Source organism: Stenella coeruleoalba, assembly GCF_951394435.1.
Source record: "Stenella coeruleoalba genome assembly, chromosome: 1".
Classification (NCBI taxonomy): Eukaryota; Metazoa; Chordata; class Mammalia; order Artiodactyla; family Delphinidae; genus Stenella; species Stenella coeruleoalba.
Window position 1 is genome coordinate 122,686,678 of NC_137169.1, and position 26,910 is coordinate 122,713,587.

The 26,910-nt window shown below is 43.7% G+C and overlaps 1 long non-coding RNA gene across 24 annotated transcripts in view; it reads right to left on the reverse strand.

Annotated features, from left to right (window-relative positions):
* LOC307186525 overlaps positions 1-26,910 on the reverse strand; it is a 2,785,769-nt gene that overhangs the window by 1,693,049 nt on the left and 1,065,810 nt on the right. Inside the window, exon 1 of one of the 24 annotated variants that reach the window (XR_013828382.1) lies at positions 14,541-14,596. The exons of 22 other annotated variants lie outside the window; for them this stretch is intronic. This is a non-coding gene — a long non-coding RNA (uncharacterized lncRNA). Of the gene's footprint in view, positions 1-3,488; positions 3,556-14,540; positions 14,597-26,910 lie in introns of those variants that run through there. One more of the 24 variants, XR_013828383.1, reaches the window with a different exon arrangement.

The window sequence follows — 26,910 nt, forward strand, 5'->3', positions numbered from 1 at the left end:
CAAAAGGGCCATCTGAAAAAAGTGTAAAATCCAGAAAGGCAGGACAGGCCATGGAGAACTGGGAGCCTTGTTATGCTGATGGGCGGGATGTAAATTGCCAACAGACACTGGGGAGAAGTGTATGGTGTTTCCTGAAACATCTAAAAAACAAAGCAACAGAGCCTAGGGCACTGCCACTTATGGTCCTATAGCTTAGGGAAATTAAAATCAAAAAGACACAGCCACCCCAAAGTTTGGGACGCCTCTGTTTACAAGAACCTCGTTTACAGTACAAGTTCAACATCGCAGAAAGTGAAAAATGGATAAAGAAGTTGTGGTATTTACTTACAAAGCAATATCACTCAGCAATGAAATCTGTGTCATCAGGCCCTTAGCATCACAATGAGTGGATTCAGGTATGATGATTCTAACTGAAATAAGTCACACAGAAAAAGAAACATCATAAGATATCAGTAATACACGGAATGTAAACTTGGCTACACAGGAACTGAATTACAGAACAGAACAGGGTCTCAAATTTAGAAAACCAACTTATGCTTGCTTAAGGGTAAAGGTGAGTTGGGGTGCTGCATAAAACCAGAGATTGAAATGAGCACAGATAAAGTTCCTTAAGTCAAATATGGAATAGACAAGAGCTACTCCTTGCTCAACGAAATGGACTCAACACCGCATATTAAACGCCTAAGAGTGTACCTGACTAGTAAGTATCTTAAAACCTATGGATTGCTATGTCTCCGAAAGAGAATCAAGCATGTGTACAGAGGCATAAACGCAGCAGTGATAGGATTGGAGAGGTTCGGTGAGCAAATGAAGACCCTTTGAAGTCATATTGCATGGTACCCATTCCACGGGTTTCAACTACCCAGGTTTTAGGTATTCTTCCTTCAGCTAAAACATGCATGTGGAACCCAGAGTATGATCAACCATGTGATCGGGAGACGTGTTCAAATATGTCTCAGTTTTGGTACCCTGGTACTCGGGTGCAACATTCCAGACGGTTTACTAACACTCTCCCGACTTGGAGAGTCAGTCCCTTTAACCTCCTGTTTGGCCCAGTTTGCAATTTCTGCGGAAGATGAACAGGAATAGCGAGAACCAATGAGAGACTAGCTGGAGGTGTCTGGACGGGCAAATTTAACTCTCATTTCCCACCAGGAAGAGGAATTAACCAAAGGCTCAGCATGCCGTGCCGGAACCAGATTAGGGCCTGAAGCCATCCTGCGGTGTTGCGGCCAGCTCACAAGAAAGCGAGTTGAAGAAAGGAGCTCAGGGGCACTGTAATTCACAAACCTGCAGAGTTATAAATGACAGCTATCGTCCAAAAATAGACTGAAGTAAGGCTGCCAAGAGGACTTGAAAGCGGGGCAGAATTGTAGGAAACCGATTTCAGGAGGTAGACTGGAATTGCATTATAAGCATAGGAAAAGAGGCAGAACGTCCACAATGATGCACTTGGCCATAAAGGGCGTATGCGTTTTTTCCTGAATATATTCAGGAAAAAACGCATACGCCCTTTTTGGCCAACCAAGCAAACTTGCAAAGGAAATCTGCACTACAATGAAGTCTCACTTCCACCTGGTCAAAAGGGCCATCTGAAAAAAGTGTAAAATCCATAAAGGCACGACAGGCCATGGAGAACTGGGAGCCTTCTTATGCTGATGGGCGGCATGTAAATTGCCAACAGCCACTCTGGAGAAGTGTATGGTGTTTCCTGAAACATCTAAAAAACAAAGCAACAAAGCCTAGGGCACTTCCACTTATGGTCCTATAGCGTAGGGAAATTAAAATCAAAAAGACACAGCCACCCTAAAGTTTGGGACGCCTCCGTTTACAAGAACCTCGTTTACCGTACAAGTTCAATATCACAGAAAGTGAAAAATGGATAAAGAACTTGAGGTACTTACGTACAATGCAGTATCACTCAGCAATGAAATCTATGTCATCAGGCCCTTAGCAGCATAATGAGTGGATTCAGGTACGATGATTCTAACTGAAATAAGTCACACAGAAAAAGAAACATCATAAGATATCACTAATACACGGAATGTAAACTTTGCTACACAGGAACTGCATTCCAAAACAGAACAGGGTCTCAAATTTAGAAAACCAACTTATGCTTGCTTAAGGGGAAAGGTGAGTTGGGGTGCTGCATAAAACCAGAGATTGAAATGAGCACAGATAAAGTTCCTTAAGCCAAATATGGAATAGACAAGAGCTACTCCTTGCTCAACGAAATGGACTCAACACCCCATATTAAATGCATAAGAATGTACCTGACTAGTAAGTATCTTAAAACCTATGGATTGCTATGTCTCCAAAAGAGAATCAAGCGTGTGTACAGGGGCATAAAGGCAGCAGTGATAGGATTGGAGAGGTTCGGTGAGCAAATGAATACCCTTTGAAGTCATATTGCATGGTACCCATTACACGGGTCTCAGCTCTCCAGGTTTTAGGTATTCTTCCTTCAGCTAAAACATGCATGTGGAACCCAGAGTATGATCAACCATGTGAACGGGAGACGTGTTCAAATATGTCTCAGTTTTCCTCCCCTGGTACTCGGGTGCAACATTCCAGACGCTTTACTGACACTCTCCCGACATGGAGAGTCAGTGCCTTTAACCTCCTGTTTGGCCCAGTTTGCAATTTCTGCGGAAGATGAACAGGAATAGCGAGAACCAATGAGAGGCTAGCTGGAGGTGTCTGAACGGGCAAATTTAACTCACATTTCCCACCAGGAAGAGGAATTAACCAAAGGCTCAGCGTGCCGGGCCAGAACCAGATTAGGGCCTGAAGCCATCCTGCGGTGTTGCGGCCAGCTCACAAGAAAGCGAGTTGAAGAAAGGAGCTCAGGGGCACTGTAATTCACAAACCTGCAGAGTTATAAATGACAGCTATCGTCCAAAAATAGACTGAAGTAAGGCTGCCAAGAGGACTTGAAAGCGGGGCAGAATTGCAGGAAACCAATTTCAGGAGGTAGACTGGAATTGCATTGAAAGCATAGGAAAAGAGGCAGAACGTCCACAATGATGCACTTGGCCAAAAACGGCGTATGCGTTTTTTCCTGAATATATTCAGGAAAAAACGCATACGCCCTTTTTGGCCAACCAAGCAAGCTTGCAAAGGAAATCTGCACTACAATGAAGTCTCACTTCCCCCCGGTCAAAAGGGCCATCTGAAAAAAGTGTAAAATCCAGAAAGGCAGGACAGGCCATGGAGAACTGGGAGCCTTGTTTTGCTGATGGGCGGGATGTAAATTGCCAACAACCACTCGGGAGAAGTGTATGGTGTTTCCTGAAACATCTAAAAAACAAAGCAACAGAACCTAGGGCACTTCCACTTATGGTCCTATAGCTTAGGGAAATTAAAATCAAAAAGACACAGCCACCCCAAAGTTTGGAACGGCTCTGTTTACAAGAACCTCGTTTACAGTACAAGTTCAACATCGCAGAAAGTGAAAAATGGATAAAGAAGTTGTGGTATTCACTTACAAAGCAATATCACTCAGCAATGAAATCTATGTCATCAGGCCATTAGCAGCACAATGAGTGGATTCAGGTATGATGATTCTAACTGAAATAAGTCACACAGAAAAAGAAACATCATAAGATATCAGTAATACACGGAATGGAAACTTGGCTACACAGGAACTGAATTACAGAACAGAACAGGGTCTCAAATTTCGAAAACCAACTTATGCTTGCTTAAGGGGAAAGGTGAGTTGGGGTGCTGCATAAAACCAGAGATTGAAATGAGCACAGATAAAGTTCCTTAAGCCAAATATGGAATAGACAAGAGCTACTCCTTGCTCAACGAAATGGACTCAACACCGCATATTAAACGCCTAAGAATGTACCTGACTTGTAAGTATCTTAAAACCTATGGATTGCTATGTCTCCGAAAGAGAATCAAGCATGTGTACAGGGGCATAAACGCAGCAGTGATAGGATTGGAGAGGTTCGGTGAGCAAATGAAGACCCTTTGAAGTCATATTGCATGGTACCCATTCCACGGGTTTCAACTACCCAGGTTTTAGGTATTCTTCCTTCAGCTAAAACATGCATGTGGAACCCAGAGTATGATCAACCATGTGATCGGGAGACGTGTTCAAATATGTCTCAGTTTTGGTACCCTGGTACTCGGGTGCAACATTCCAGACGGTTTACTAACACTCTCCCGACTTGGAGAGTCAGTCCCTTTAACCTCCTGTTTGGCCCAGTTTGCAATTTCTGCGGAAGATGAACAGGAATAGCGAGAACCAATGAGAGACTAGCTGGAGGTGTCTGGACGGGCAAATTTAACTCTCATTTCCCACCAGGAAGGGGAATTAACCAAAGGCTCAGCATGCCGTGCCGGAACCAGATTAGGGCCTGAAGCCATCCTGCGGTGTTGCGGCCAGCTCACAAGAAAGCGAGTTGAAGAAAGGAGCTCAGGGGCACTGTAATTCACAAACCTGCAGAGTTATAAATGACAGCTATCGTCCAAAAATAGACTGAAGTAAGGCTGCCAAGAGGACTTGAAAGCGGGGCAGAATTGTAGGAAACCGATTTCAGGAGGTAGACTGGAATTGCATTATAAGCATAGGAAAAGAGGCAGAACGTCCACAATGATGCACTTGGCCATAAAGGGCGTATGCGTTTTTTCCTGAATATATTCAGGAAAAAACGCATACGCCCTTTTTGGCCAACCAAGCAAACTTGCAAAGGAAATCTGCACTACAATGAAGTCTCACTTCCACCTGGTCAAAAGGGCCATCTGAAAAAAGTGTAAAATCCATAAAGGCACGACAGGCCATGGAGAACTGGGAGCCTTCTTATGCTGATGGGCGGCATGTAAATTGCCAACAGCCACTCTGGAGAAGTGTATGGTGTTTCCTGAAACATCTAAAAAACAAAGCAACAAAGCCTAGGGCACTTCCACTTATGGTCCTATAGCGTAGGGAAATTAAAATCAAAAAGACACAGCCACCCTAAAGTTTGGGACGCCTCCGTTTACAAGAACCTCGTTTACCGTACAAGTTCAATATCACAGAAAGTGAAAAATGGATAAAGAACTTGAGGTACTTACGTACAATGCAGTATCACTCAGCAATGAAATCTATGTCATCAGGCCCGTAGCAGCATAATGAGTGGATTCAGGTACGATGATTCTAACTGAAATAAGTCACACAGAAAAAGAAACATCATAAGATATCAGTAATACACAGAATGTAAACTTGGCTACACAGGAACTGAATTACAGAACAGAACAGGGACTCAAATTTAGAAAACCAACTTATGCTTGCTTAAGGGTAAAGGTGAGTAGGGGTGCTGCATAAAACCAGAGATTGAAATGAGCACAGATAAAGTTCCTTAAGCCAAATATGGAATAGACAAGAGCTACTCCTTGTTCAACGAAATGGACTCAACACCGCATATTAAACGCCTAAGAATGTACCTGACTAGTAAGTATCTTAAAACCTATGGATTGCTATGTCTCCAAAAGAGAATCAAGCGTGTGTACAGGGGCATAAACGCAACAGTGATAGGATTGGAGAGGTTCGGTGAGCAAATGAAGACCCTTTGAAGTCATATTGCATGGTACCCATTCCACGGGTCTCAGCTCTCCAGGTTTAAGGTATTCTTCCTTCAGCTAAAACATGCATGTGGAACCCAGAGTATGATCAACCGTGTGATCGGGAGACATGTTCAAATATGTCTCAGTTTTCCTCCCCTGGTACTCGGGTGCAACAGTCCAGACGCTTTACTAACGCTCTCCCGACTTGGAGAGTCAGTGCCTTTAACCTCCTGTTTGGCCCAGTTTGCAATTACTGCGGAAGTTGAACAGGAATAGGGAGAACCAATGAGAGACTAGCTGGAGGTGTCTGGACGGGCAAATTTAACTCTTATTTCCCACCAGGAAGAGGAATTAACCAAAGGCTCAGCGTGCCATGCCGGAACCAGATTAGGGCCTGAAGCCATCCTACGGTGTTGCGGCCAGGTCACAAGAAAGCGAGTTGAAGAAAGGAGCTCAGGGGCACTGTAATTCACAAACCTGCAGAGTTATAAATGACAGCTATCGTCCAAAAATAGACTGAAGTAAGGCTGCCAAGAGGACTTGAAAGCAGGGCAGAATTGCAGGAAACCGATTTCAGGAGGTAGACTGGAATTGCATTGAAAGCATAGGAAAAGAGGCAGAACGTCCACAATGATGCACTTGGCCAAAAAGGGCGTATGCGTTTTTTCCTGAATATATTCAGGAAAAAACGCATACGCCCTTTTTGGCCAACCAAGCAAGCTTGCAAAGGAAATCTGCACTACAATGAAGTCTCACTTCCCCCCAGTCAAAAGGGCCATCTGAAAAAAGTGTAAAATCCAGAAAGGCAACAGGCCATTGAGAACTGGGAGCCTTGTTATGCTGATGGGCGGGATGTAAATTGCCAACAGACACTTGGGAGAAGTGTATGGTGTTTCCTGAAACATCTAAAAAACAAAGCAACAGAGCCTAGGGCACGTCTACTTATGGTCCTATAGCTTAGGGAAATTAAAATCAAAAAGACACAGCCACCCCAAAGTTTGGAACAGCTCTGTTTACAAGAACCTCGTTTACAGTACAAGTTCAACATCGCAGAAAGTGAAAAATGGATAAAGAAGTTGTGGTATTCACTTACAAAGCAATATCACTCAGCAATGAAATCTATGTCATCAGGCCCTTAGCAGCACAATGAGTGGATTCAGGTATGATGATTCTAACTGAAATAAGTCACACAGAAAAAGAAACATCATAAGATATCAGTAATACACGGAATGGAAATTGGCTACACAGGAACTGAATTACAGAACAGAACAGGGTCTCAAATTTAGAAAACCAACTTATGCTTGCTTAAGGGGAAAGGTGAGTTGGGGTGCTGCATAAAACCAGAGATTGAAATGAGCACAGATAAAGTTCCTTAAGCCAAATATGGAATAGACAAGAGCTACTCCTTGCTCAACGAAATGGACTCAACACCGCATATTAAACACCTAAGAATGTACCTGACTAGTAAGTATCTTAAAACCTATGGATTGCTATATCTCCGAAAGAGAATCAAGCATGTGTACAGGGGCATAAACGCAGCAGTGATAGGATTGGAGAGGTTCGGTGAGCAAATGAAGACCCTTTGAAGTCATATTGCATGGTACCCATTCCACGGGTTTCAACTACCCAGGTTTTAGGTATTCTTCCTTCAGCTAAAACATGCATGTGGAACCCAGAGTATGATCAACCATGTGATCGGGAGACGTGTTCAAATATGTCTCAGTTTTCGTACCCTGGTACTCGGGTGCAACATTCCAGACGTTTTACTAACACTCTCCCCACTTGGAGAGTCAGTCCCTTTAACCTCCTGTTTGGCCCAGTTTGCAATTTCTGCGGAAAATGAACAGGAATAGCGGGAACCAATGAGAGGCTAGCTGGAGGTGTCTGGACGGGCAAATTTAACTCTCATTTCCCACCAGGAAGAGGAATTAACCAAAGGCTCAGCGTGCCGTGCCGGAACGAGATTAGGGCCTGAAGCCATCCTGTGGTGTTGCGGCCAGCTCAAAAGAAACCGAGTTGAAGAAAGGAGCTCAGGGGCACTGTAATTCACAAACCTGCAGAGTTATAAATGACAGCTATCGTCCAAAAATAGACTGAAGTAAGGCTGCCAAGAGGACTTGAAAGCGGGGCAGAATTGCAGGAAACCGATTTCAGGAGGTAGACTGGAATTGCATTGAAAGCATAGGAAAAGAGGCAGAACGTCCACAATGATGCACTTGGCCAAAAAGGGCGTATGCGTTTTTTCCTGAATATATTCAGGAAAAAACGCATACGCCCTTTTTGGCCAACCAAGCAAGCTTGCAAAGGAAATCTGCGCTACAATGAAGTCTCACTTCCCCCCGGTCAAAAGGGCCATCTGAAAAAAGTGTAAAATCCAGAAAGGCAGGACAGGACATGGAGAACTGGGAGCCTTGTTATGCTGAAGGGCGGGATGTAAATTGCCAACAACCACTCGGGAGAAGTGTATGGTGTTTCCTGAAACATCTAAAAAACAAAGCAACAGAACCTAGGGCACTTCCACTTATGGTCGAATAGCTCAGGGAAATTAAAATCAAAAAGACACAGCCACCCCAAAGTTTGGAACGGCTCTGTTTACAAGAACCTCGTTTACAGTACAAGTTCAACATCGCAGAAAGTGAAAAATGGATAAAGAAGTTGTGGTATTTACTTACAAAGCAATATCACTCAGCAATGAAATCTGTGTCATCAGGCCCTTAGCAGCACAATGAGTGGATTCAGGTATGATGATTCTAACTGAAATAAGTCACACAGAAAAAGAAACATCATAAGATATCAGTAATACACGGAATGGAAACTTGGCTACACAGGAACTGAATTACAGAACAGAACAGGGTCTCAAATTTAGAAAACCAACTTATTCTTGCTTAAGGGTAAAGGTGAGTTGGGGTGCTGCATAAAACCAGAGATTGAAATGAGCACAGATAAAGTTCCTTAAGCCAAATATGGAATAGACAAGAGCTACTCCTTGCTCAACGAAATGAACTCAACACCCCATATTAAACGCCTAAGAATGTACCTGACTAGTAAGTATCTTAAAACCTATGGATTGCTATGTCTCCGAAAGAGAATCAAGCATGTGTACAGGGGCATAAACGCAGCAGTGATAGGATTGGAGAGGTTCGGTGAGCAAATGAAGACCCTTTGAAGTCATATTGCATGGTACCCTTTCCACGGGTTTCAACTACCCAGGTTTAAGGTATTCTTCCTTCAGCTAAAACATGCATGTGGAACCCAGAGTATGATCAACCATGTGATCGGGAGACGTGTTCAAATATGTCTCAGTTTTCCTCCCCTGGTACTCGGGTGCAACATTCCAGACGCTTTACTAACACTCTCCCCACTTGGAGAGTCAGTCCCTTTAACCTCCTGTTTGGCCCAGTTTGCAATTTCTGTGGAAGATGAACAGGAATAGCGAGAACCAATGAGAGACTAGCTGGAGGTGTCTGGATGGGCAAATTTAACTCTCATTTCCCACCAGGAAGAGGAATTAACCAAAGGCTCAGCGTGCCGAGCCAGAACCAGATTAGGTCCTGAAGACATCCTGGGGTGTTGTGGCCAGGTTACAAGAAAGCGAGTTGAAGAAAGGAGCTCAGGGGCACTGTAATTCACAAACCTGCAGAGTTATAAATGACAGCTATCGTCCAAAAATAGACTGAAGTAAGGCTGCCAAGAGGACTTGAAAGCGGGGCAGAATTGCAGGAAACCGATTTCAGGAGGTAGACAGGAATTGCATTGAAAGCATAGGAAAAGAGGCAGAACGTCCACAATGATGCACTTGGCCAAAAAGGGCGTATGCGTTTTTTCCTGAATATATTCAGGAAAAAACGCAAATGCCCTTTTTGGCCAACCAAGCAAGCTTGCAAAGGAAATCTGCACTACAATGAAGTCTCACTTTCCCCCGGTCAAAAGGGCCATCTGAAAAAAGTGTAAAATCCAGAAAGGCAGGACAGGCCATGGAGAACTGGGAGCCTTGTTATGCTGATGGGCGGGATGTAAATTGCCAACAACCACTCGGGAGAAGTGTATGGTGTTTCCTGAAACATCTAAAAAACAAAGCAACAGAACCTAGGGCACTTCCACTTATGGTCCTATAGCTTAGGGAAATTAAAATCAAAAAGACACAGCCACCCCAAAGTTTGGAACGGCTCTGTTTACAAGAACCTCGTTTACAGTACAAGTTCAACATCGCAGAAAGTGAAAAATGGATAAAGAAGTTGTGGTATTTACTTACAAAGCAATATCACTCAGCAATGAAATCTGTGTCATCAGGCCCTTAGCAGCACAATGAGTGGATTCAGGTATGATGATTCTAACTGAAATAAGTCACACAGAAAAAGAAACATCATAAGATATCAGTAATACACGGAATGGAAACTTGGCTACACAGGAACTGAATTACAGAACAGAACAGGGTCTCAAATTTAGAAAACCAACTTATGCTTGCTTAAGGGGAAAGGTGAGTTGGGGTGCTGCATAAAACCAGAGATTGAAATGAGCACAGATAAAGTTCCTTAAGCCAAATATGGAATAGACAAGAGCTACTCCTTGCTCAACGAAATGGACTCAACACCGCATATTAAACGCCTAAGAATGTACCTGACTAGTAAGTATCTTAAAACCTATGGATTGCTATGTCTCCGAAAGAGAATCAAGCATGTGTACAGGGGCATAAATGCAGCAGTGATAGGATTGGAGAGGTTCGTGAGCAAATGAAGACCCTTTGAAGTCATATTGCATGGTACCCATTCCACGGGTTTCAACTACCCAGGTTTAAGGTATTCTTCCTTCAGCTAAAACATGCATGTGGAACCCAGAGTATGATCAACCATGTGATCGGGAGACGTGTTTAAATATGTCTCAGTTTTCGTACCCTGGTACTCGGGTGCAACATTCCAGACGCTTTACTAACCCTCTCCCGACTTGGAGAGTCAGTCCCTTTAACCTCCTGTTTGGCCCAGTTTGCAATTTCTGCGGAAGATGAACAGGAATAGTGAGAACCAATGAGAGGCTAGCTGGAGGTGTCTGGACGGGCAAATTTAACTCTCATTTCCCACCAGGAAGAGGAATTAACCAAAGGCTCAGCGTGCCGTGCCGGAACCAGATTAGGGCCTGAAGCCATCCTGCGGTGTTGCGGCCAGGTCACAAGAAAGCGAGTTGAAGAAAGGAGCTCAGGGGCACTGTAATTCACAAACCTGCAGAGTTATAAATGACAGCTATCGTCCAAAAATAGACTGAAGTAAGGCTGCCAAGAGGACTTGAAAGCGGGGCAGAATTGCAGGAAACCGATTTCAGGAGGTAGACTGGAATTGCATTGAAAGCATAGGAAAAGAGGCAGAACGTCCACAATGATGCACTTGGCCAAAAAGGGCGTATGCGTTTTTTCCTGAATATATTCAGGAAAAAACGCATACGCCCTTTTTGGCCAACCAAGCAAGCTTGCAAAGGAAATCTGCACTACAATGAAGTCTCACTTCCCCCCGGTCAAAAGGGCCATCTGAAAAAGTGTAAAATCCAGAAAGGCAGGCCAGGCAATGGAGAACTGGGAGCCTTGTTATGCTGAAGGGCGGGATGTAAATTGCGAACAACCACTCGGGAGAAGTGTATGGTGTTTCCTGAAACATCTAAAAAACAAAGCAACAGAGCCTAGGGCACTTCCACTTATGATCCTATAGCTTAGGGAATTTAAAATCAAAAAGACACAGCCACCCCAAAGTTTGGAACGGCTCTGTTTACAAGAACCTCGTTTAAAACACAAGTTCAACATCGCAGAAAGTGAAAAATGGATAAAGAAGTTGTGGTATTTACTTACAAAGCAATATCACTCAGCAATGAAATCTGTGTCATCAGGCCCTTAGCAGCACAATGAGTGGATTCAGGTATGATGATTCTAACTGAAATAAGTCACACAGAAAAAGAAACATCATAAGATATCAGTAATACACGGAATGTAAACTTGGCTACACAGGAACTGAATTACAGAACAGAACAGGGTCTCAAATTTAGAAAACCAACTTATGCTTGCTTAAGGGGAAAGGTGAGTTGGGGTGCTGCATAAAACCAGAGATTGAAATGAGCACAGATAAAGTTCCTTAAGCCAAATATGGAATAGACAAGAGCTACTCCTTGCTCAACGCAATGGACTCAACACCGCATATTAAACGCCTAAGAATGTACCTGACTAGTAAGTATCTTAAAACCTATGGATTGCTATGTCTCCGAAAGAGAATCAAGCATGTGTACAGGGGCATAAATGCAGCAGTGATAGGATTGGAGAGGTTCGTGAGCAAATGAAGACCCTTTGAAGTCATATTGCATGGTACCCATTCCACGGGTTTCAACTACCCAGGTTTAAGGTATTCTTCCTTCAGCTAAAACATGCATGTGGAACCTAGAGTATGATCAACCATGTGATCGGGAGACGTGTTCAAATATGTCTCAGTTTTCCTCCCCTGGTACTCGGGTGCAACATTCCAGACGCTTTACTAACACTCTCCCCACTTGGAGAGTCAGTCCCTTTAACCTCCTGTTTGGCCCAGTTTGCAATTTCTGTGGAAGATGAACAGGAATAGCGAGAACCAATGAGAGACTAGCTGGAGGTGTCTGGATGGGCAAATTTAACTCTCATTTCCCACCAGGAAGAGGAATTAACCAAAGGCTCAGCATGCCGTGCCAGAACCAGATTAGGTCCTGAAGACATCCTGGGGTGTTGCGGCCAGGTTACAAGAAAGCGAGTTGAAGAAAGGAGCTCAGGGGCACTGTAATTCACAAACCGGCAGAGTTATAAATGACAGCTATCATCCAAAAATAGACTGAAGTAAGGCTGCCAAGAGGACTTGAAAGCGGGGCAGAATTGCAGGAAACCGATTTCAGGAGGTAGACTGGAATTGCATTGAAAGCATAGGAAAAGAGGCAGAACGTCCACAATGATGCACTTGGCCAAAAAGGGCGTATGCGTTTTTTCCTGAATATATTCAGGAAAAAACGCAAATGCCCTTTTTGGCCAACCAAGCAAGCTTGCAAAGGAAATCTGCACTACAATGAAGTCTCACTTTCCCCCGGTCAAAAGGGCCATCAGAAAAAAGTGTAAAATCCAGAAAGGCAGGACAGGCCATGGAGAACTGGGAGCCTTGTTATGCTGATGGGCGGGATGTAAATTGCCAACAACCACTCGGGAGAAGTGTATGGTGTTTCCTGAAACATCTAAAAAACAAAGCAACAGAACCTAGGGCACTTCCACTTATGGTCCTATAGCTTAGGGAAATTAAAATCAAAAAGACACAGCCACCCCAAAGTTTGGAACGGCTCTGTTTACAAGAACCTCGTTTACAGTACAAGTTCAACATCGCAGAAAGTGAAAAATGGATAAAGAAGTTGTGGTATTTACTTACAAAGCAATATCACTCAGCAATGAAATCTGTGTCATCAGGCCCTTAGCAGCACAATGAGTGGATTCAGGTATGATGATTCTAACTGAAATAAGTCACACAGAAAAAGAAACATCATAAGATATCAGTAATACACGGAATGGAAACTTGGCTACACAGGAACTGAATTACAGAACAGAACAGGGTCTCAAATTTAGAAAACCAACTTATGCTTGCTTAAGGGGAAAGGTGAGTTGGGGTGCTGCATAAAACCAGAGATTGAAATGAGCACAGATAAAGTTCCTTAAGCCAAATATGGAATAGACAAGAGCTACTCCTTGCTCAACGAAATGGACTCAACACCGCATATTAAACGCCTAAGAATGTACCTGACTAGTAAGTATCTTAAAACCTATGGATTGCTATGTCTCCGAAAGAGAATCAAGCATGTGTACAGGGGCATAAATGCAGCAGTGATAGGATTGGAGAGGTTCGTGAGCAAATGAAGACCCTTTGAAGTCATATTGCATGGTACCCATTCCACGGGTTTCAACTACCCAGGTTTAAGGTATTCTTCCTTCAGCTAAAACATGCATGTGGAACCCAGAGTATGATCAACCATGTGATCGGGAGACGTGTTTAAATATGTCTCAGTTTTCGTACCCTGGTACTCGGGTGCAACATTCCAGACGCTTTACTAACACTCTCCCGACTTGGAGAGTCAGTCCCTTTAACCTCCTGTTTGGCCCAGTTTGCAATTTCTGCGGAAGATGAACAGGAATAGTGAGAACCAATGAGAGGCTAGCTGGAGGTGTCTGGACGGGCAAATTTAACTCTCATTTCCCACCAGGAAGAGGAATTAACCAAAGGCTCAGCGTGCCGTGCCGGAACCAGATTAGGGCCTGAAGCCATCCTGCGGTGTTGCGGCCAGGTCACAAGAAAGCGAGTTGAAGAAAGGAGCTCAGGGGCACTGTAATTCACAAACCTGCAGAGTGATAAATGACAGCTATCGTCCAAAAATAGACTGAAGTAAGGCTGCCAAGAGGACTTGAAAGCGGGGCAGAATTGCAGGAAACCGATTTCAGGAGGTAGACTGGAATTGCATTGAAAGCATAGGAAAAGAGGCAGAACGTCCACAATGATGCACTTGGCCAAAAAGGGCGTATGCGTTTTTTCCTTAATATGTTCAGGAAAATACGCATACGCCCTTTTTGGCCAACCAAGCAAGCTTGCAAAGGAAATCTGCACTACAATGAAGTCTCACTTCCCCCCGGTCAAAAGGGCCATCTGAAAAAGTGTAAAATCCAGAAAGGCAGGCCAGGCAATGGAGAACTGGGAGCCTTCTTATGCTGAAGGGCGGGATGTAAATTGCGAACAACCACTCGGGAGAAGTGTATGGTGTTAACTGAAACATCTAAAAAACAAAGCGACAGAGCATAGGGCACTTCCACTTATGGTCCTATAGCTTAGGGAATTTAAATTCAAAAAGACACAGCCACCCCAAAGTTTGGAACGGCTCTGTTTACAAGAACCTCGTTTAAAACACAAGTTCAACATCGCAGAAAGTGAAAAATGGATAAAAAAGTTGTGGTATTTACTTACAAAGCAATATCACTCAGCAATGAAATCTGTGTCATCAGGCCCTTAACAGCACAATGAGTGGATTCAGGTATGATGATTCTAACTGAAATAAGTCACACAGATAAAGAAACATCATAAGATATCAGTAATACACGGAATGTAAACTTGGCTACACAGGAACTGAATTACAGAACAGAACAGGGTCTCAAATTTAGAAAACCAACTTATGCTTGCTTAAGGGGAAAGGTGAGTTGGGGTGCTGCATAAAACCAGAGATTGAAATGAGCACAGATAAAGTTCCTTAAGCCAAATATGGAATAGACAAGAGCTACTCCTTGCTCAACGCAATGGACTCAACACCGCATATTAAACGCCTAAGAATGTACCTGACTAGTAAGTATCTTAAAACCTATGGATTGCTATGTCTCCGAAAGAGAATCAAGCATGTGTACAGGGGCATAAACGCAGCAGTGATAGGATTGGAGAGGTTCGGTGAGCAAATGAAGACCCTTTGAAGTCATATTGCATGGTACCCATTCCAAAGGTTTCAACTACCCAGGTTTTAGGTATTCTTCCTTCAGCTAAAACATGCATGTGGAACCCAGAGTATGATCAACCATGTGATCGGGAGACGTGTTCAAATATGTCTCAGTTTTCGTACCCTGGAACTCGGGTGCAACATTCCAGATGCTTTACTAACACTCTCCCGACTTGGAGAGTCAGTCCCTTTAACCTCCTGTTTGGCCCAGTTTGCAATTTCTGCGGAAAATGAACAGGAATAGCGAGAACCAATGAGAGACTAGCTGGAGGTGTCTGGACGGGCAAATTTAACTCTCATTTCCCACCAGGAAGAGGAATTAACCAAAGGCTCAGCGTGCCGTGCCGGAACCAGATTAGGGCCTGAAGCCATCCTGTGGTGTTGCGGCCAGGTCACAAGAAAGCGAGTTGAAGAAAGGAGCTCAGGGGCACTGTAATTCACAAACCTGCAGAGTTATAAATGACAGCTATCGTCCAAAAATAGACTGAAGTAAGGCTGCCAAGAGGACTTGAAAGCGGGGCAGAATTGCAGGAAACCGATTTCAGGAGGTAGACTGGAATTGCATTGAAAGCATAGGAAAAGAGGCAGAACGTCCACAATGATGCACTTGGCCAAAAAGGGCGTATGTGTTTTTTCCTGAATATATTCAGGAAAAAACGCATACGCCCTTTTTGGCCAACCAAGCAAGCTTGCAAAGGAAATCTGCACTACAATGAAGTCTCACTTCCCCCCCGGTCAAAAGGGCCATCTGAAAAAAGTGTAAAATCCAGAAAGGCAGGACAGGCCATGGAGAACTGGGAGCCTTGTTATGCTGAAGGGCGGGATGTAAATTGCGAACAACCACTCGGGAGAAGTGTATGGTGTTTCCTGAAACATCTAAAAAACAAAGCAACAGAGCCTAGGGCACTTCCACTTATGGTCCTATAGCTTAGGGAATTTAAAATCAAAAAGACACAGCCACCCCAAAGTTTGGAACGGCTCTGTTTACAAGAACCTTGTTTAAAACACAAGTTCAACATCGCAGAAAGTGAAAAATGGATAAAAAAGTTGTGGTATTTACTTACAAAGCAATATCACTCAGCAATGAAATCTGTGTCATCAGGCCCTTAGCAGCACAATGAGTGGATTCAGGTATGATGATTCTAACTGAAATAAGTCACACAGAAAAAGAAACATCATAAGATATCAGTAATACACGGAATGTAAACTTGGCTACACAGGAACTGAATTACAGAACAGAACAGGGTCTCAAATTTAGAAAACCAACTTATGCTTGCTTAAGGGGAAAGGTGAGTTGGGGTGCTGCATAAAACCAGAGATTGAAATGAGCACAGATAAAGTTCCTTAAGCCAAATATGGAATAGACAAGAGCTACTCCTTGCTCAACGCAATGGACTCAACACCGCATATTAAACGCCTAAGAATGTACCTGACTAGTAAGTATCTTAAAACCTATGGATTGCTATGTCTCCAAAAGAGAATCAAGCATGTGTACAGGGGCATAAACGCAGCAGTGATAGGATTGGAGAGGTTCGGTGAGCAAATGAAGACCCTTTGAAGTCATATTGCATGGTACCCATTCCACGGGTTTCAACTACCCAGGTTTTAGGTATTCTTCCTTCAGCTAAAACATGCATGTGGAACCCAGAGTATGATCAACCATGTGATCGGGAGACGTGTTCAAATATGTCTCAGTTTTCATACCCTGGTAATCGGGTGCAACATTCCAGACGCTTTACTAACACTCTCCCGACTTGGAGAGTCAGTCCCTTTAACCTCCTGTTTGGCCCAGTTTGCAATTTCTGCGGAAGATGAACAGGAATAGCGAGAACCAATGAGAGGCTAGCTGGAGGTGTCTGGACGGGCAAATTTAACTCTCATTTCCCACCAGGAAGAGGAATTAACCAAAGGCTCAGCGTGCCATGCCGGAACCAGATTAGGGCCTGAAGCCATCCTGCGGTGTTGCGGCCAGGTCACAAGAAAGCGAGTTGAAGAAAGGAGCTCAGGGGCACTGTAATTCACAAACCTGCAGAGTTATAAATGACAGCTATCGTCCAAAAATAGACTGAAGTAAGGCTGCCAAGAGGACTTGAAAGCGGGGCAGAATTGCAGGAAACCGATTTCAGGAGGTAGACTGGAATTGCATTGAAAGCATAGGAAAAGAGGCAGAACGTCCACAATGATGCACTTGGCCAAAAAGGGCGTATGCGTTTTTTCCTTAATATATTCAGGAAAATACGCATACGCCCTTTTTGGCCAACCAAGCAAGCTTGCAAAGGAAATCTGCACTACAATGAAGTCTCACTTCCCCCGGTCAAAAGGGCCATCTGAAAAAGTGTAAAATCCAGAAAGGCAGGCCAGGCAATGGAGAACTGGGAGCCTTGTTATGCTGAAGGGCGGGATGTAAATTGCGAACAACCACTCGGGAGAAGTGTATGGTGTTAACTGAAACATCTAAAAAACAAAGCAACAGAGCCTAGGGCACTTCCACTTATGGTCCTATAGCTTAGGGAATTTAAAATCAAAAAGACACAGCCACCCCAAAGTTTGGAACGGCTCTGTTTACAAGAACCTCGTTTAAAACACAAGTTCAACATCGCAGAAAGTGAAAAATGGATAAAAAAGTTGTGGTATTTACTTACAAAGCAATATCACTCAGCAATGAAATCTGTGTCATCAGGCCCTTAGCAGCACAATGAGTGGATTCAGGTATGATGATTCTAACTGAAATAAGTCACACAGAAAAAGAAACATCATAAGATATCAGTAATACACGGAATGTAAACTTGGCTACACAGGAACTGAATTACAGAACAGAACAGGGTCTCAAATTTAGAAAACCAACTTATGCTTGCTTAAGGGGAAAGGTGAGTTGGGGTGCTGCATAAAACCAGAGATTGAAATGAGCACAGATAAAGTTCCTTAAGCCAAATATGGAATAGACAAGAGCTACTCCTTGCTCAACGCAATGGACTCAACACCGCATATTAAACGCCTAAGAATGTACCTGACTAGTAAGTATCTTAAAACCTATGGATTGCTATGTCTCCAAAAGAGAATCAAGCATGTGTACAGGGGCATAAACGCAGCAGTGATAGGATTGGAGAGGTTCGGTGAGCAAATGAAGACCCTTTGAAGTCATATTGCATGGTACCCATTCCACGGGTTTCAACTACCCAGGTTTTAGGTATTCTTCCTTCAGCTAAAACATGCATGTGGAACCCAGAGTATGATCAACCATGTGATCGGGAGACGTGTTCAAATATGTCTCAGTTTTCATACCCTGGTACTCGGGTGCAACATTCCAGATGCTTTACTAACACTCTCCCGACTTGGAGAGTCAGTCCCTTTAACCTCCTGTTTGGCCCAGTTTGCAATTTCTGCGGAAAATGAACAGGAATAGCGAGAACCAATGAGAGACTAGCTGGAGGTGTCTGGACGGGCAAATTTAACTCTCATTTCCCACCAGGAAGAGGAATTAACCAAAGGCTCAGCGTGCCGTGCCGGAACCAGATTAGGGCCTGAAGCCATCCTGTGGTGTTGCGGCCAGGTCACAAGAAAGCGAGTTGAAGAAAGGAGCTCAGGGGCACTGTAATTCACAAACCTGCAGAGTTATAAATGACAGCTATCGTCCAAAAATAGACTGAAGTAAGGCTGCCAAGAGGACTTGAAAGCGGGGCAGAATTGCAGGAAACCGATTTCAGGAGGTAGACTGGAATTGCATTGAAAGCATAGGAAAAGAGGCAGAACGTCCACAATGATGCACTTGGCCAAAAAGGGCGTATGCGTTTTTTCCTGAATATATTCAGGAAAAAACGCATACGCCCTTTTTGGCCAACCAAGCAAGCTTGCAAAGGAAATCTGCACTACAATGAAGTCTCACTTCCCCCCGGTCAAAAGGGCCATCTGAAAAAAGTGTAAAATCCAGAAAGGCAGGACAGGCCATGGAGAACTGGGAGCCTTGTTATGCTGAAGGGCGGGATGTAAATTGCGAACAACCACTCGGGAGAAGTGTATGGTGTTTCCTGAAACATCTAAAAAACAAAGCAACAGAGCCTAGGGCACTTCCACTTATGGTCCTATAGATTAGGGAATTTAAAATCAAAAAGACACAGCCACCCCAAAGTTTGGAACGGCTCTGTTTACAAGAACCTCGTTTACAGTACAAGTTCAACATCGCAGAAAGTGAAAAATGGATAAAGATGTTGTGGTATTTACTTACAAAGCAATATCACTCAGCAATGAAATCTGTGTCATCAGGCCCTTAGCAGCACAATGAGTGGATTCAGGTATGATGATTCTAACTGAAATAAGTCACACAGAAAAAGAAACATCATAAGATATCAGTAATACACGGAATGTAAACTTGGCTACACAGGAACTGAATTACAGAACAGAACATGGTCTCAAATTTAGAAAACCAACTTATGCTTGCTTAAGGGGAAAGGTGAGTTGGGGTGCTGCATAAAACCAGAGATTGAAATGAGCACAGATAAAGTTCCTTAAGCCAAATATGGAATAGACAAGAGCTACTCCTTGCTCAACGCAATGGACTCAACACCGCATATTAAACGCCTAAGAATGTACCTGACTAGTAAGTATCTTAAAACCTATGGATTGCTATGTCTCCGAAAGAGAATCAAGCATGTGTACAGGGGCATAAACGCAGCAGTGATAGGATTGGAGAGGTTCGGTGAGCAAATGAAGACCCTTTGAAGTCATATTGCATGGTACCCATTCCACGGGTTTCAACTACCCAGGTTTTAGGTATTCTTCCTTCACCTAAAACATGCATGTGGAACCCAGAGTATGATCAACCATGTGATCGGGAGACGTGTTCAAATATGTCTCAGTTTTCGTACCCTGGTACTCGGGTGCAACATTCCAGACGCTTTACTAACACTCTCCCGACTTGGAGAGTCAGTCCCTTTAACCTCCTGTTTGGCCCAGTTTGCAATTTCTGCGGAAGATGAACAGGAATAGCGAGAACCAATGAGAGACTAGCTGGAGGTGTCTGGACGGGCAAATTTAACTCTCATTTCCCACCAGGAAGAGGAATTAACCAAAGGCTCAGCGTGCCGTGCCGGAACCAGATTAGGGCCTGAAGCCATCCTGTGGTGTTGCGGCCAGGTCACAAGAAAGCGAGTTGAAGAAAGGAGCTCAGGGGCACTGTAATTCACAAACCTGCAGAGTTATAAATGACAGCTATCGTCCAAAAATATACTGAAGTAAGGCTGCCAAGAGGACTTGAAAGCGGGGCAGAATTGCAGGAAACCGATTTCAGGAGGTAGACTGGAATTGCATTGAAAGCATAGGAAAAGAGGCAGAACGTCCACAATGATGCACTTGGCCAAAAAGGGCGTATGCGTTTTTTCCTGAATATATTCAGGAAAAAACGCATACGCCCTTTTTGGCCAACCAAGCAAGCTTGCAAAGGAAATCTGCACTACAATGAAGTCTCACTTCCCCCCGGTCAAAAGGGCCATCTGAAAAAAGTGTAAAATCCAGAAAGGCAGGACAGGCCATGGAGAACTGGGAGCCTTGTTATGCTGAAGGGCGGGATGTAAATTGCGAACAACCACTCGGGAGAAGTGTATGGTGTTTCCTGAAACATCTAAAAAACAAAGCAACAGAGCCTAGGGCACTTCCACTTATGGTCCTATAGCTTAGGGAATTTAAAATCAAAAAGACACAGCCACCCCAATGTTTGGAACGGCTCTGTTTACAAGAACCTCGTTTAAAACACAAGTTCAACATCGCAGAAAGTGAAAAATGGATAAAGAAGTTGCGGTATTTACTTACAAAGCAATATCACTCAGCAATGAAATCTGTGTCATCAGGCCCTTAGCAGCACAATGAGTGGATTCAGGTATGATGATTCTAACTGAAATAAGTCACACAGAAAAAGAAACATCATAAGATATCAGTAATACACGGAATGTAAACTTGGCTACACAGGAACTGAATTACAGAACAGAACAGGGTCTCAAATTTAGAAAACCAACTTATGCTTGCTTAAGGGGAAAGGTGAGTTGGGGTGCTGCATAAAACCAGAGATTGAAATGAGCACAGATAAAGTTCCTTAAGCCAAATATGGAATAGACAAGAGCTACTCCTTGCTCAACGAAATGGACTCAACACCGCATATTAAATGCCTAAGAATGTACCTGACTAGTAAGTATCTTAAAACCTATGGATTGCTATGTCTCCGAAAGAGAATCAAGCATGTGTACAGGGGCATAAACGCAGCAGTGATAGGATTGGAGAGGTTCGGTGAGCAAATGAAGACCCTTTGAAGTCATATTGCATGGTACCCATTCCACGGGTTTCAACTACCCAGGTTTTAGGTATTCTTCCTTCAGCTAAAACATGCATGTGGAACCCAGAGTATGATCAACCATGTGATCGGGAGACGTGTTCAAATATGTCTCAGTTTTCGTACCCTGGTACTCGGGTGCAACATTCCAGACGCTTTACTAACACTCTCCCGACTTGGAGAGTCAGTCCCTTTAACCTCCTGTTTGGCCCAGTTTGCAATTTCTGCGGAAGATGAACAGGAATAGCGAGAACCAATGAGAGGCTAGCTGGAGGTGTCTGGACGGGCAAATTTAACTCTCATTTCCCACCAGGAAGAGGAAATAACCAACGGCTCAGCATGCCGTACCGGAACCAGATTAGGGCCTGAAGCATTCCTGCGGTGTTGCGGCCAGCTCAAAAGAAAGCGAGTTGAAGAAAGGAGCTCAGGGGCACTGTAATTCACAAACCTGCAGATTTATAAATGACAGCTATCGTCCAAAAATAGACTGAAGTAAGGCTGCCAAGAGGACTTGAAAGCGGGTCAGAATTGCAGGAAACCAATTTCAGGAGGTAGACTGGAATTGCATTGAAAGCATAGGAAAAGAGGCAGAACGTCCACAATGATGCACTTGGCCAAAAAGGGCGTATGCGTTTTTTCCTGAATATATTCAGGAAAAAACGCATACGCCCTTTTTGGCCAACCAAGCAAGCTTGCAAAGGAAATCTGCACTACAATGAAGTCTCACTTCCCCCCGGTCAAAAGGGCCATCTGAAAAAAGTGTAAAATCCAGAAAGGCAGGACAGGCCATGGAGAACTGGGAGCCTTGTTATGCTGATGGGCGGGATGTAAATTGCCAACAGACACTTGGGAGAAGTGTATGGTGTTTCCTGAAACATCTAAAAAACAAAGCAACAGAGGCTAGGGCACTGCCACTTATGGTCCTATAGCTTAGGGAAATTAAAATCAAAAAGACACAGCCACCCCAAAGTTTGGAACAGCTCTGTTTACAAGATCCTCATTTAAAGTACAAGTTCAACATCGCAGAAAGTGAAAAATGGATAAAGAAGTTGTGGTATTCACTTACAAAGCAATATCACTCAGCAATGAAATCTATGTCATCAGGCGCTTAGCAGCACAATGAGTGGATTCAGGTATGATGATTCTAACTGAAATAAGTCACACAGAAAAAGAAACATCATAAGATATCAGTAATACACGGAATGGAAACTTGGCTACACAGGAACTGAATTACACAACAGAACAGGGTCTCAAATTTAGAAAACCAACTTATGCTTGCTTAAGGGTAAAGGTGAGTTGGGGTGCTGCATAAAACCAGAGATTGAAATGAGCACAGATAAAGTTCCTTAAGCCAAATATGGAATAGACAAGAGCTACTCCTTGCTCAACGAAATGGACTCAACACCGCATATTAAACGCCTAAGAATGTACCTGACTAGTAAGTATCTTAAAACCTATGGATTGCTATGTCTCCGAAAGAGAATCAAGCATGTGTACAGGGGCATAAACGAAGCAGTGATAGGATTGGAGAGGTTCGGTGAGCAAATGAAGACCCTTTGAAGTCATATTGCATGGTACCCATTCCACGGGTTTCAACTACCCAGGTTTTAGGTATTCTTCCTTCAGCTAAAACATGCATGTGGAACCCAAGTATGATCAACCATGTGAACGGGAGACGTGTTCAAATATGTCTCAGTTTTCCTCCCCTGGTACTCGGGTGCAACATTCCAGACGCTTTACTAACACTCTCCCCACTTGGAAAGTCAGCGCCTTTAACCTCCTGTTTGGCCCAGTTTGCAATTTCTGCGGAAGATGAACAGGAATAGCGAGAACCAATGAGAGACTACCTGGAGGTGTCTGGACGGGCAAATTTAACTCTCATTTCCCACCAGGAAGAGGAATTAACCAAAGGCTCAGTGTGCCGTGCCGGAACCAGATTAGGGCCTGAAGCCATCCTGTTGTGTTGCGGCCAGCTCAAAAGAAAGCGAGTTGAAGAAAGGAGCTCAGGGGCACTGTAATTCACAAACCTGCAGAGTTATAAATGACAGCTATCGTCCAAAAATAGACTGAAGTAAGGCTGCCAAGAGGACTTGATAGCGGGGCAGAATTGCAGGAAACCGATTTCAGGAGGTAGACTGGAATTGCATTGAAAGCATAGGAAAAGAGGCAGAACGTCCACAATGATGCACTTGGCCAAAAAGGGCGTATGCGTTTTTTCCTGAATATATTCAGGAAAAAACGCATACGCCCTTCTTGGCCAACCAAGCAAGCTTGCAAAGGAAATCTGCACTACAATGAAGTCTCACTTCCCCCCGGTCAAAAGGGCCATCTGAAAAAAGTGTAAAATCCAGAAAGGCAACAGGCAATTGAGAACTGGGAGCCTTGTTATGCTGATGGTCGGGATGTAAATTGCCAACAGACACTCAGGAGAAGTGTATGGTGTTTCCTGAAACATCTAAAAAACAAAGCAACAGAACCTAGGGCATTTCCACTTATGGTCCTATAGCTTAGGGAAATTAAAATCAAAAAGACACAGCCACCCCAAAGTTTGGGACGCCTCCGTTTACAACAACCTCGTTTACCGTACAAGTTCAATATCACAGAAAGTGAAAAATGGATAAAGAACTTGTGGTACTTACGTACAATGCAGTATCACTCAGCAATGAAATCTATGTCATCAGGCCCGTAGCAGCATAATGAGTGGATTCAGGTACGATGATTCTAACTGAAATAAGTCACACAGAAAAAGAAACATCATAAGATATCACTAATACACGGAATGTAAACTTGGCTACACAGGAACTGCATTCCAAAACAGAACAGGGTCTCAAATTTAGAAAACCAACTTATGCTTGCTTAAGGGGAAAGGTGAGTTGGGGTGCTGCATAAAACCAGAGATTGAAATGAGCACAGATAAAATTCCTTAAGCCAAATATGGAATAGACAAGAGCTACTCCTTGCTCAACGAAATGGACTCAAAACCCCATATTAAACGCCTAAGAATGTACCTGACTAGTAAGTATCTTAAAACCTATGGATTGCTATGTCTCCGAAAGAGAATCAAGCATGTGTACAGGGGCATAAACGCAGCAGTGATAGGATTGGAGAGGTTCGGTGAGCAAATGAAGACCCTTTGAAGTCATATTGCATGGTACCCATTCCACGGGTTTCAACTACCCAGGTTTAAGGTATTCTTCCTTCAGCTAAAACATGCATGTGGAACCTAGAGTATGATCAACCATGTGATCGGGAGACGTGTTCAAATATGTCTCAGTTTTGGTACCCTGGTACTCGGGTGCAACATTCCAGACGGTTTACTAACACTCTCCCCACTTGGAGAGTCAGTCCCTTTAACCTCCTGTTTGGCCCAGTTTGCAATTTCTGTGGAAGATGAACAGGAATAGCGAGAACCAATGAGAGACTAGCTGGAGGTGTCTGGATGGGCAAATTTAACTCTCATTTCCCACCAGGAAGAGGAATTAACCAAAGGCTCAGCGTGCCGTGCCAGAAGCAGATTAGGACCTGAAGACATCCTGTGGTGTTGCGGCCAGGTCACAAGAAAGCGAGTTAAAGAAAGGAGCTCAGGAGCACTGTAATTCACAAACCTGCAGAGTTATAAATGACAGCTATCGTCCAAAAATAGACTGAAGTAAGGCTGCCAAGAGGACTTGAAAGCGGGGCAGAATTGCAGGAAACCGATTTCAGGAGGTAGACTGGAATTGCATTGAAAGCATAGGAAAAGAGGCAGAACGTCCACAATGATGCACTTGGCCAAAAAGGGCGTATGCGTTTTTTCCTGAATATATTCAGGAAAAAACGCATACGTCCTTTTTGGCCAACCAAGCAAGCTTGCAAAGGAAATCTGCACTACAATGAAGTCTCACTTCCCCCCGGTCAAAAGGGCCATCTGAAAAAAGTGTAAAATCCAGAAAGGCAGGACAGGCCATGGAGAACTGGGAGCCTTGTTATGCTGATGGGCGGGATGTAAATTGCCAACAACCACTCGGGAGAAGTGTATGGTGTTTCCTGAAACATCTAAAAAACAAAGCAACAGAACCTAGGGCACTTCCACTTATGGTCTTATAGCTTAGGGAAATTAAAATCAAAAAGACACAGCCACCCCAAAGTTTGGGACGCCTCTGTTTACAAGAACCTCGTTTACCGTACAAGTTCAATATCACAGAAAGTGAAAAATGGATAAAGAAGTTGTGGTATTTACTTACAAAGCAATATCACTCAGCAATGAAATCTGTGTCATCAGGCCCTTAGCAGCACAATGAGTGGATTCACGTATGATGATTCTAACTGAAATAAGTCACACAGAAAAAGAAACATCATAAGATATCAGTAATACACGGAATGTAAACTTGGCTACACAGGAACTGAATTACAGAACAGAACAGGGTCTCAAATTTAGAAAAACAACTTAGGCTTGCTTAAGGGGAAAGGTGAGTTGGGGTGCTGCATAAAACCAGAGATTGAAATGAGCACAGATAAAGTTCCTTAAGCCAAATATGGAATAGACAAGAGCTACTCCTTGCTCAACGAAATGGACTCAACACCGCATATTAAACGCCTAAGAATGTACCTGACTTGTAAGTATCTTAAAACCTATGGATTGCTATGTCTCCGAAAGAGAATCAAGCATGTGTACAGGGGCATAAACGCAGCAGTGATAGGATTGGAGAGGTTCGGTGAGCAAATGAAGACCCTTTGAAGTCATATTGCATGGTACCCATTCCACGGGTTTCAACTACCCAGGTTTAAGGTATTCTTCCTTCAGCTAAAACATGCATGTGGAACCTAGAGTATGATCAACCATGTGATTGGGAGACGTGTTCAAATATGTCTCAGTTTTCCTCCCCTGGTACTCGGGTGCAACATTCCAGACGCTTTACTAACACTCTCCCCACTTGGAGAGTCAGTCCCTTTAACCTCCTGTTTGGCCCAGTTTGCAATTTCTGCGGAAGATGAACAGGAATAGCGAGAACCAATGAGAGACTAGCTGGAGGTGTCTGGACGGGCAAATTTAACTCTCATTTCCCACCAGGAAGAGGAATTAACCAAAGGCTCAGCGTGCCGTGCCGGAACCAGATTAGGGCCTGAAGCCATCCTGCGGTGTTGCGGCCAGCTCACAAGAAAGCGAGTTGAAGAAAGGAGCTCAGGGGCACTGTAATTCACAAACCTGCAGAGTTATAAATGACAGCTATCGTCCAAAAATAGACTGAAGTAAGGCTGCCAAGAGGACTTGAAAGCGGGGCAGAATTGCAGGAAACCGATTTCAGGAGGTAGACTGGAATTGCATTGAAAGCATAGGAAAAGAGGCAGAACGTCCACAATGATGCACTTGGCCAAAAAGGGCGTATGCGTTTTTTGCTGAATATATTCAGGAAAAAACGCATACGCCCTTTTTGGCCAACCAAGCAAGCTTGCAAAGGAAATCTGCACTACAATGAAGTCTCACTTCCCCCCGGTCAAAAGGGCCATCTGAAAAAAGTGTAAAATCCAGAAAGGCAGGACAGGCCATGGAGAACTGG